Source organism: Macaca fascicularis, chromosome 11, assembly GCF_037993035.2.
Source record: "Macaca fascicularis isolate 582-1 chromosome 11, T2T-MFA8v1.1".
Taxonomy (NCBI): domain Eukaryota; kingdom Metazoa; phylum Chordata; class Mammalia; order Primates; family Cercopithecidae; genus Macaca; species Macaca fascicularis.
This window is the reverse complement of record NC_088385.1, coordinates 117298177-117308177: the sequence shown is the minus strand read 5'-3', so window position 1 is coordinate 117308177 and position 10001 is coordinate 117298177.

Sequence of the window (10001 nt, the reverse complement as noted above, 5' to 3'; positions counted from 1 at the left end):
AACCCGGTCTCAACTAAAAACACAAAAATCAGCCGGGCTGGGCGCTGTGGCTCATGCCAGTAATCCCAGCACTTTGCAAGGCCCAGGTGGGCGGCTTACCCGAGGTCAGGAGTACAAGACCAGCCTAACCAATATGATGAAACCCTGTCTCTACTAAAAATACAAAAATTAGCCGGGCATGGTGGCATGCGCCTGTAATCTCAGCTACTCGGGAGGCTGATACAGGAGAATCACTTGAACCCAGGAGGCAGAGGTTGCAGTGAGCCGAGATCGTACCATTGCACTCCAGCTTGGGCAACAAAAGCGAAACTCCGTCTCAAAAAAAAATAAATAACTCAGCTGGGCGTGGTGGCACATGCCTGTAATCCCAGCTACTCGGGAGGCTGAGGCAGGAGAATTGCGTAAACCCAGGAGGCAGACGTTACGGTGAGCCGAAGGTTGCAGTGAGCTGAGATAGCACCATTGCACTCCAGCCTGGGCAACAAGAGCAAAACTTTGTCTCAAAAAAAAACGAAACAAAAACCTAAAATTTATGGTGGTACTTGAACGACTAAAGTATTTGCAGGCCGGGTGCAGTGGCTCAAGCCTGTAATCCCAGCACTTTGGGAGGCCGAGATGGGCAGATCACGAGGTCAGGAGATCGAGACCATCCTGGCGAACACGGTGAAACCTCGTCTCTACTAAAAAGTACAAAAAACTAGCCGGGCGAGGTGGCGGGCGCCTGTAGTCCCAGCTACTCGGGAGGCTGAGGCAGGAGAATGGCGTAAACACGGGAGGCAGAGCTTGCAGTGAGCCGAGATCCGGCCACTGCACTCCCGCCTGGGTGACAGAGTGAGACTCCGTCTCAAAAAAATAAAAGTATTTGCATTTCGGTTTTACGAGTGAATATATTGTTTTAATATATGAGTTAAATGCTGTTGAGCATCTGTTTAAAGACTTGAATTACAGGCTAGCTAAATACCACAGTTCACATAGCCAAAGGTATGGATATGTGAAAACCTACTCCATAGATAAACAGAAGGACAGTCCTGAAACCAAAAGAGTGGTGGTGGTGTGTTGTGAGGGGTTTTTTTTTTGTTTAATTAAAATTTGTTTGTTTTTGAAACAGGGTATCACTGTTGCCCAGGCTAGAGTGCAATGGCCCACTGCAGACTTGACCTCTTGGGCTCAAACAGTCTTCTCACCTCAGCCTCCCTAGTAGCTGGGACTACAGGCACACATCACCAGGCCTAGCTTATTTTGTATTTTTTGTGGAGACGGGGTATCTTGTTTTTTTGGTTTTTGTTTTTTTGTTTTGAGACAGAGTCTCTCTGTGTCCCAGGCTGGAGTGCAGTGGTACAATCTTGGCTCACTGGAACCTCCGCCTTTCAGGTTCAAGCTATTCTCCTGCCTCAGCCTCCTGAGTAACTGGGATTACAGGCTTGTGCCACCACGCCTGGCTAATTTTGTACTTTTAGTAGAGAGGAGGCTTCACCATATTGGCCAGGCTGGTCTTAAACTCCTGACCTCAAGTGATCCACCCACCTCAGCCTCCCAAAGTCCTGGGATTACAGGTGTGAGTCACAGCGCCCAGCGAGACAAGGTTTTGCTATGTTGTCCAGGCTGGTCTCAAACTCCTGGACTCAAGTGATCCACCCACCTCAGCCTCCCAAACACTGGGATTACAGGCATGAGCCACTGCACCTCTCCTAAATTAAAATTCTTAACCCAGAATCAGAGTTTCGGTGTTTGGGTTGGAACTTCTGCCACAGGGGTTACAGACATGTCAGAAAGGAGAGAAAGCCACCCTGATTCATTTCAAGATTACAGGTTTGGGGTCAGGCCTGGTGGCGAGAGGTCTAGGCTGCAGTGAGCCATGATCGCACCACTGCACTCCAGACTGGGCGACAGAGTTAAGACCCTGTCTCAAAAAAGAAAAAAAAATCGTTTTAAACATATCACCACATTGGCCAGGCTGGTCTTGAACTTCTGACCTTAAGTGATCCGCCTGCCTTGGCCTCCCAAAGTGCTGGCATTAAGTGTGAGCCACTACACCCGGCCAAATATATGTGTGTATATATATACATGTACATATATATATTTTGTTTGTTTTTGTTTTTGAGACGGAGTCTCACTCTGTCTCCCAGGCTAGAGTGCAGTGGCGCCATTTCGGCTCACTGCAAGCTTCGGCTCACTGCAAGCTCCGCCTCCCGGGTTCACGCCATTCTCCTGCCTCAGTCTCCTGAGTAGCTGGGACTACAGGCGCCCGCCACCGCACCCGGCTAATTTTTTTGTATTTTTAGTAGAGACGGGGTTTCACCGTGTTCGCCAGGATGGTCTCGATCTCCTGACCTCGTGATCTGCCCGCCTCCGCCTCCCAAAGTGCTGGGATTACAGGCGTGAGCCACCGCGCCCGGCCCATTTTTCTTTTTTTAAATTGTGGAACCATCATCATAGAAAACGAGCTTACTTTGGGCCCTGTTCCCAGTTCCATTACTGCCAGCAGGGGGCGCACGGGCCACAGGCGCCGGAAATAGCTTCTGGACCGTTTCCCTTTGGGACTTTATCGTGGCAGGTGTTTTCTTTTGTTATATTTTGTTTTTTAATATATGCAAGAGGACAATTTCCAAAGGATTTATTATAAATTATACATGAATATAGTCTGAATTTTTTTTTTTTTTTTTTTTTTTTTGAGACGGAGTCTCGCTCTGTCGCCCAGGCTGGAGTGCAGTGGCCGGATCTCAGCTCACTGCAAGCTCCGCCTCCCGGGTTCGGGCCATTCTCCTGTCTCAGCCTCCTGAGTAGCTGGGACTACAGGCGCCCGCCACCTCGCCCGGCTAGTTTTTTGTATTTTTTAGTAGAGACGGGGTTTCACCGTGTTAGCCAGGATGGTCTCGATCTCCTGACCTCGTGATCCGCCCGTCTCGGCCTCCCAAAGTGCTGGGATTACAGGCTTGAGCCACCGCGCCCGGCCAATTTTTTTTTTTTTTTAAATAGAGGCTTGCTGTGTCACCCAGGCTGGACTGCAGTGGTGCAATCTCAGCTCATTGCCACCTACGCCTCCTAGGTTCAAGCGATTCTCCTGCCTCCGCCTCCCAAGTAGCTGGAATTACAGGCGTGCGCCACGATGCTCGGCTAATTTGTGGATTTTTAGTGGAGACAGCGTTACACCATGTTGGCCAGGCTAGTCTGAAACTTCTGACCTCAGGTGATCCACCCGCCTCAGCCTCCCAAAGTGCTAGGATTACAGGCGTGAGCCACCACGCCCAGCCTAATAGTATGAACTTTAAAATACAGCTTTAATCAAGATGTAATGCTGACATTAAAAACAATTATAATGTATGACTTTTTAGACAAAGTAATTTAATAATAGTTCTCAGATTTTGATTTTTATTTATTTTCTTCCCCTTCTTTTTTTTTTTTTTTTTTTTTTGAGATGGAGTCTCACTATGTCTCCAAGGCTGGAGTACAGTGGCACCATCTCGGCTCACTGCAAGCTCTGCCTCCCGGGTTCATGCCATTCTCCTGCCTCAGCCTCCCGAATAGCTGGGACTACAGGCGCCCGCCACCACGCCCGGCTAATTTTTTGTATTTTTAGTAGAGACGGGGTTTCAACGTGTTAGCCAGGATGGTTTCGATCTCCTGACCTTGTGATCCGCCCGCCTCAGCCTCCCGAAATGCTGGGATTACAGGGGTAAACCACCGTGCCTGGCCTTTTTTTTTTTTTTTTTTTTTAAATAAAGATGGGGTCTCACCATGTCACCATGTTGCCCATACTGATCTCAAACTCCTGGGCTCAAGTGATCCTCCTGCCTCAGCCTCCCAAAGTCCTAGGACTACAGGCGTGAGCCACTGCTCCCAGCTTCCAGATTTTATTATTTTTGATCAAGCAACTCAACTTCATATTGTTGAATGCTGGCAAAACATACACCCACACACACACCCACACACACACACACACACTGAAAATAGTTCGGCCATCTCTCAATAGGGAATTGGATAACTAAATTATGGTCCATCCATAAAATTAAATATGGTTCAGTCATTAATAATAGGTTCTATCTATCCTGTCATGGTAAGATATCTTAGGATACATTATTGAGTTTTAAAGTTGAAGACGACCGGGCAAGGGTGGCTCACACCTGTAATCCCAGCACTTTGGGAAGCCAAGCCTCACGAGGTCAGGAGTTCAAGACCAGTCTGGCCAACATAGTGAAACCCCATCTCTACTAAAAATACAAAAAATTAGCTGGACGTGGTGGCAGACACCTGTAATCCCAGCTATTTGGGAGACTGAGGCAAGAGAAACTCTTGGACCTAGGAGGTGGAGGTTGCAGTGAGCTGAGATCAAGCCACTGTACTCCAGCCTGGGTGACAGAGACAGACTGTCTCAAAAAAAAGTTGAAGACAATATTACTGTATGATCCCATACAATGTTTATTTCACTGTATGTACTCCTGGGAAAAGTAGGAGCATGTACAGCAAACTTTAAAATGAATATCTTGGGGCAGGAGAAAGTATAAGACTTGTGCATTCAGAGTAGTATATATCTGTAATTCAGTAAGATATGTGTTCTCTTGATAACCAGGAGGAAAAAAACTACTTAAAAAAAAAAAGATTGGCCGGACGCAGTGCCTCACGCCTGTAATCCCAACACCTTAGGAGGCTGAGGTGGGTGAATCACGAGTTCAGGAGATTGAGACCATCCTGATCAACATGGTGAAACCCTGTCTCTAATAAAAATTCAAAAATTAGCTGTGTGTGGTGGCACATGCCTGTAATCCCAGCTGCTCGGGAGGCTGAGGCACGGGAATCACTTCAACCCAGGAGGTGGAGGTTGCAGTGAGCTGAGATTGAGCCACTGCACTCCAGCCTGGGTGACAGAGACTCTGTCTCAAAAAAAAAAAAGTTGAAGACAGTATTATAGTATGATCCCAATACAATGTTTGTTTCATTGTATGTACTCCTGGAAAAACTAGGAGCATGTACAGCAAACTTAACAATGAATATCTTGGGGCAGGAGAGAGTGCAAGACTTGTGCATTCAGAGTAGAATATATCTATAATTCAGTAAGATATGTGTTCTCTTAATAACCAGGAGGAAAAAAACTACTTACAAAAAAAAGATTGGCCGGACGTGGTGGCTCATGCCTGTAATCCCAACACCTTGGGAGGCTGAGGCGGGTGGATCACAAGGTCAGGAGATCAAGACCATCCTGGCCAACATCGTGAAACCCATCTCTAATAAAAATACAAAAATTAGCTGGGTGTGGTGGCGCATGCCTGTAATCCCAGCTATTCAGGGGGCTGAGGCACAAGAATTGCTTGAACCCAGGAGGCGGAGGTTGCAGTGAGCCAAGATATCGCACCACTGCACTACAACCTGGCGACAGAGCAAGACTCCATCACTAAAAAAAAAAAAAAAAGATTTATAGAAAATCAAATCTTGACCAAGCGCAGTAATCCCAGCACTTTGGGAGGCTGAGGCAGGTGGATCACTTGAGGTCAGGAATTCGAAACCAGCCTGGCCAACATAGTGAAACCCCATCTCTACTAAATATAGAAAAATTAGCCAGGCATGGTGGTGCGCACCTATAATCCCAGCTACTCGGGAGGCTGAGACAGAAGAATCACTTGAACCCAGAAGGCAGAGGTTACAATGAGCCAAGATTGCCCCACTGCACTCCAGCCTGGGCAACAGAGGGAGACTCCATCTCAAAAAAAAAAAAAAAAGAAAGAAAAGAAAATAAAATATTTTATAAAATAACGTTAGCCCAAAACAGTGTGAGGATGATGGTCATCTTGTTCTTCCTTAAGCACCCTGTTTACATTCATCATTGCCATGTGCCACTAGTTACTGTCATATGTGTAGAAAGATTACAGTACATGGAAATACATGAACAAGATCTATGTGATTTGATTTGACATTTTTCTTTTTCTCAAAAGTATTAGTACTGAAGACCTTCATAAAAAGTTTGGCACTATGTCCAGAAAGGGACATAATACTATTCCACCAAAAGCCATTTGGTTTGTTTCCTCCTTCATTTTTGTTTATAGATGTTTGGAAGACCATGCCATTAGGAGAGTGTAATTTTAGGGCCACATCTGCTCTGTGTTGATGTTGAGATAAATCATCCATCATGATTTTCCACTTCGCTTCAACTCTGCAGCTCCAGTTTACAGGTGATCTGGCAGTGTGCTAAGCACTTTACGGTTTTAAATCCTATTTAACCTTTACAAAAAAACTTTTGTGGGCCAGGTGCTCTGGCTCACACCTGTAATCCTAGCACTTTGGGAAGCTGAGGTGGGTGGATCACTTCAGGTCAGGAGTTTGAGACCAGTCTGGCCAATATCGTGAAACCCTGTCTTTACTAAAAATACAAAAATTAGAGTTCGGCACTGTGGCTCACACCTGTAATCCAGCACTTTGGGAGGCCAAGGTGGGCAGATCACCTGAGGTCAGGAGTTCAAGACCAGCCTAGCCAACATGGTGAAACCCTGTCTCTACTAAAAATAGAAAAATTAGCTGGGCGTTGTGGCAGGTGCCTGTAATCCCAGCTACTCGGGAGGCTGAGGCAGGAGAATCACTTGAACCCGGGAGGTGGAGTTTGCAGTGAGCCGAGATTGTGCCACTGCACTCCAGCCTCAGTGATAGCGAGACTCCATTTCAAAAAATAAAAATAAAAGGCCAGGAGCAGTGGCTCACACCTGTAATCCCAGCACTTTGGGAGGCCAAGGCAGTCGGATCACGAGGTCAGGAGTTAGAGATCAGCCTGGCCAACATGGTGAAACCCCGCCTCCACTAAAAATATGAAAACTAGCTGGATGTGGTGGCGGGCTCCTGTAATCCAAGCTACTCAGGAGGCTGAGGCAGGAGAATTGCTTGAATCCAGGAGGCGGAGGTTGCAGTGAGCTGAGATCATGCCATTGCGTTCCAGCCTGGCTGACAAGAGCAAGACTCCATCTCAAAAAAATAAAATAAAATAAAAATTTAAAAATTATAAAATTAAATACAATTAAAAATTAGCTGGGTGTGATGGCATACACCTGTAATCCCAGCTACTCGGGAAGCTGAGACAGGAGAATTGTTTGAACCTGGGGGGCGGAGGTTGCAGTGAGCTGAGATCTCACCACTGCACTCCAGCCTGGGTGACAGAGGAAGTCTCCATCTCAAACAAACAAAAAAACACCTTTGTGGCAGATGCAAGTTTATCCCCTTTTCCAGATGAAGAAGGCGAGGCTACAGAAATTAACTTTTTGAAACTCACCCACCTGGAAGTTGGGTAAATTAAACCTAAATCTGTCAGAATCCAGAGCTGGCCTACACAGCCAAAAGGTGGTCACTTTGAAACAGTGTAATTTTCAGTAACGCATTCATGCAACAGTATCAGTAGATTGCTCTGTTGGGTGCACTATGCCAGTTATTGAAAGGATGCACAAGAGATGTCAGTGTGGTCTCTGCTCTCTAGGACCATAACGGTCTGATGGGAAATGTGTGTAACAAGATATATATGAAGAAATACTGCAAGGTTCACATGACGCCCAGTTCGGTAGAAGCCCAGAGAAAAAGAGGCTTTGTTGAAGTTCAGTTGGAGAAGATTTAGCAAAGGTGGCTCTCAAACCAACTGAGCTCTGAAGTGAGCCAAACTGGGCAGACTAGATCCAAAAATGGTATACTGGGCCTGGGTAAATGGTGTGGTCAAGCCTGGCATGAAGGCAGCCTTAAGGTGTAGAATATGATGGGGAGGATGCTGCCCCAGCCGGAGGGAATGCCTCACATTTTTGAAAGCCAGGGTCAGACTAGGACTTGAAACTTTATCCTGTCAACAGGGCAAAGGACATGACAGATTCTCCATGTTGGCACTTTTCTGCTTTTCCCACCATTCTGAGAACCATTAGCCTGAGCAATTGTCACTTTTTTTCTTTCCAAGCTATTCCACAGTTTGTGCACTCAACTCTCGTGGGCTTTTAAAAAACAGCCTTGTTGGCCAGGCGCGGTGGCTCACGCCTGTAATCCCAGCACTTTGGGAGGCCGAGGCGGGCGGATCACCTGAGGTCGGGAGTTCGAGACCAGCCTGACCAACATGGAGAAACCCTTCTCTACTAAAAATACAAAATTAGCTGGGCATGGTGGCACATACCTGTAATTCCAGCTACTCAGGAGGCTGAGGCAGGAGAATCACTTAAACCCGGGAGGTGGAGGTTGCAGTGAGCCGAGATTGCACTCCAGCCTGGGCAACAAGAGCAAAACTCTGTCTCAAAATAAAAAATAAAAATAAATAAATAAAATAAAAACAGCCTTGTTGAAAAATAATTCACATACAATTCACCCATATAAAATGTTCAATGGTGTTTAGCATTTTACACTATTTTCATGTGTAACATAAACTTTGCCATTTTAACTGTTTTAAGTGTACAATTCAGTAGCATTAATTCCATTCAAAATGTTGTACAGCCGGGCGCGGTGGCTCACGCCTGTAATCCCAGCACTTTGGGAGGCCGAGGCGGGCGGATCACAAGGTCAGGAGATCGAGACCACGGTGAAACCCCGTCTCTACTAAAAATACAAAAAATTAGCCGGGCGCAGTTGTGGGCGCCTGTAGTCCCAGCTACTCGGGAGGCTGAGGCAGGAGAATGGCGTGAACCCGGGAGGCGGAGCTTGCAGTGAGCCGAGATCGCGCCACTGCACTCCAGCCTGGGCGACAGAGCGAGACTCCGTCTCAAAAAAAAAAAAAAAAAAAAAATGTTGTACAACCATCACCACTATCTATTTTGAAAACTTTTTTATCACCCCAATAGAAACTCTGTCCCCATTAAACCACTCCCCCTCTTCCATTCAGCCCCTGTAAACTCTAATTTACTTTCTGTCTGTATGCATTCACCTATCCTGGACATTTCATGTAAATGGAATCATGTGAGCCAGGCACAGTGGCTCACACCTGTAATCCCAGCACTTTGGGAAGCCGAGGCAGGCAGATCACTTGAGGTCAGGAGTTTGAGACCAGCCTGGCCAACATGGCGAAGCCCCATCTCTACCAAAAATACAAAACTTAGCTGGGCATGGTGGTGGGCAGCTGTAATCCCAGCTACTCGGGAGGCTGAGGCAGGAGAATCACTTGAACCCAGGAGGCAGAGGTTGCAGTGAGTGAGCTGAGATTGTGCCACTGCACTGCAGCCTGGGTGACAGATGGAGACCTCTGTCTCAAAAAAAAAAAAAAAAAAAAGGGAATCTTACGATATTTGTCCTTTTTGTGTTTGACTTCTTTCACTTAATGTAATGTTTTTGAGATTCAGTCATATTCATCCATGTTGTAGCATGTATCAGAACTCAGAACTTCTTTTTTTTTTTTTTTTAAAGACAGTCTCATGCTGTCACTCAGGCTGGAGTGCTATGGTGCGATCTCGGCTCACTGCAACCTCCGCCTCTTGGGTTCAAGTGATTCTCGTGCCTCAGCTACCCAAGTAGTTGGGATTACAGGCACACAACACCACATCTGGCTAATTTTTATATTTTTAGTAGAGATGGGGTTTCACCACGTTGGCCAGGCTGTTCTCAAACTCCTGACCTCAGCTGACCTGCCTGCCTTGGCCTCCCAAAGTGCTGGGATTACAGGTGTGAGCCATCATGTCCAGCCCTTCATTCTATTTTATAGCTGAATAATATTTCCTTGTAGGGAAAGACCACATTTTGCTTATCCATCTGTTCATGGTCACTTGGATTGTTTCCACCTTCTGTGAAGAATGCTGCAATGAACATGGTTATACAAGCTGAGTTCCTGCTTTCAGAGTGCTTTTAAAAAGTCACCCATTTGCTATTTTATCACAAATCCCCTTGAGATTTATCCCTAAACCATTATTTAAGTCTTTTTACTTCTCTGACTATCTCATAAATAAAAATGCCCACCTAGACATCTTAGAACCCTCTTTACTGAAAAGAGGGAAAATCGGTTGGGATGCTGGTAACATTTATTCTCTCCAGTTGTTCAGGCAAATTCTTTGTCATGAAGTTATTTTTCCACTGAA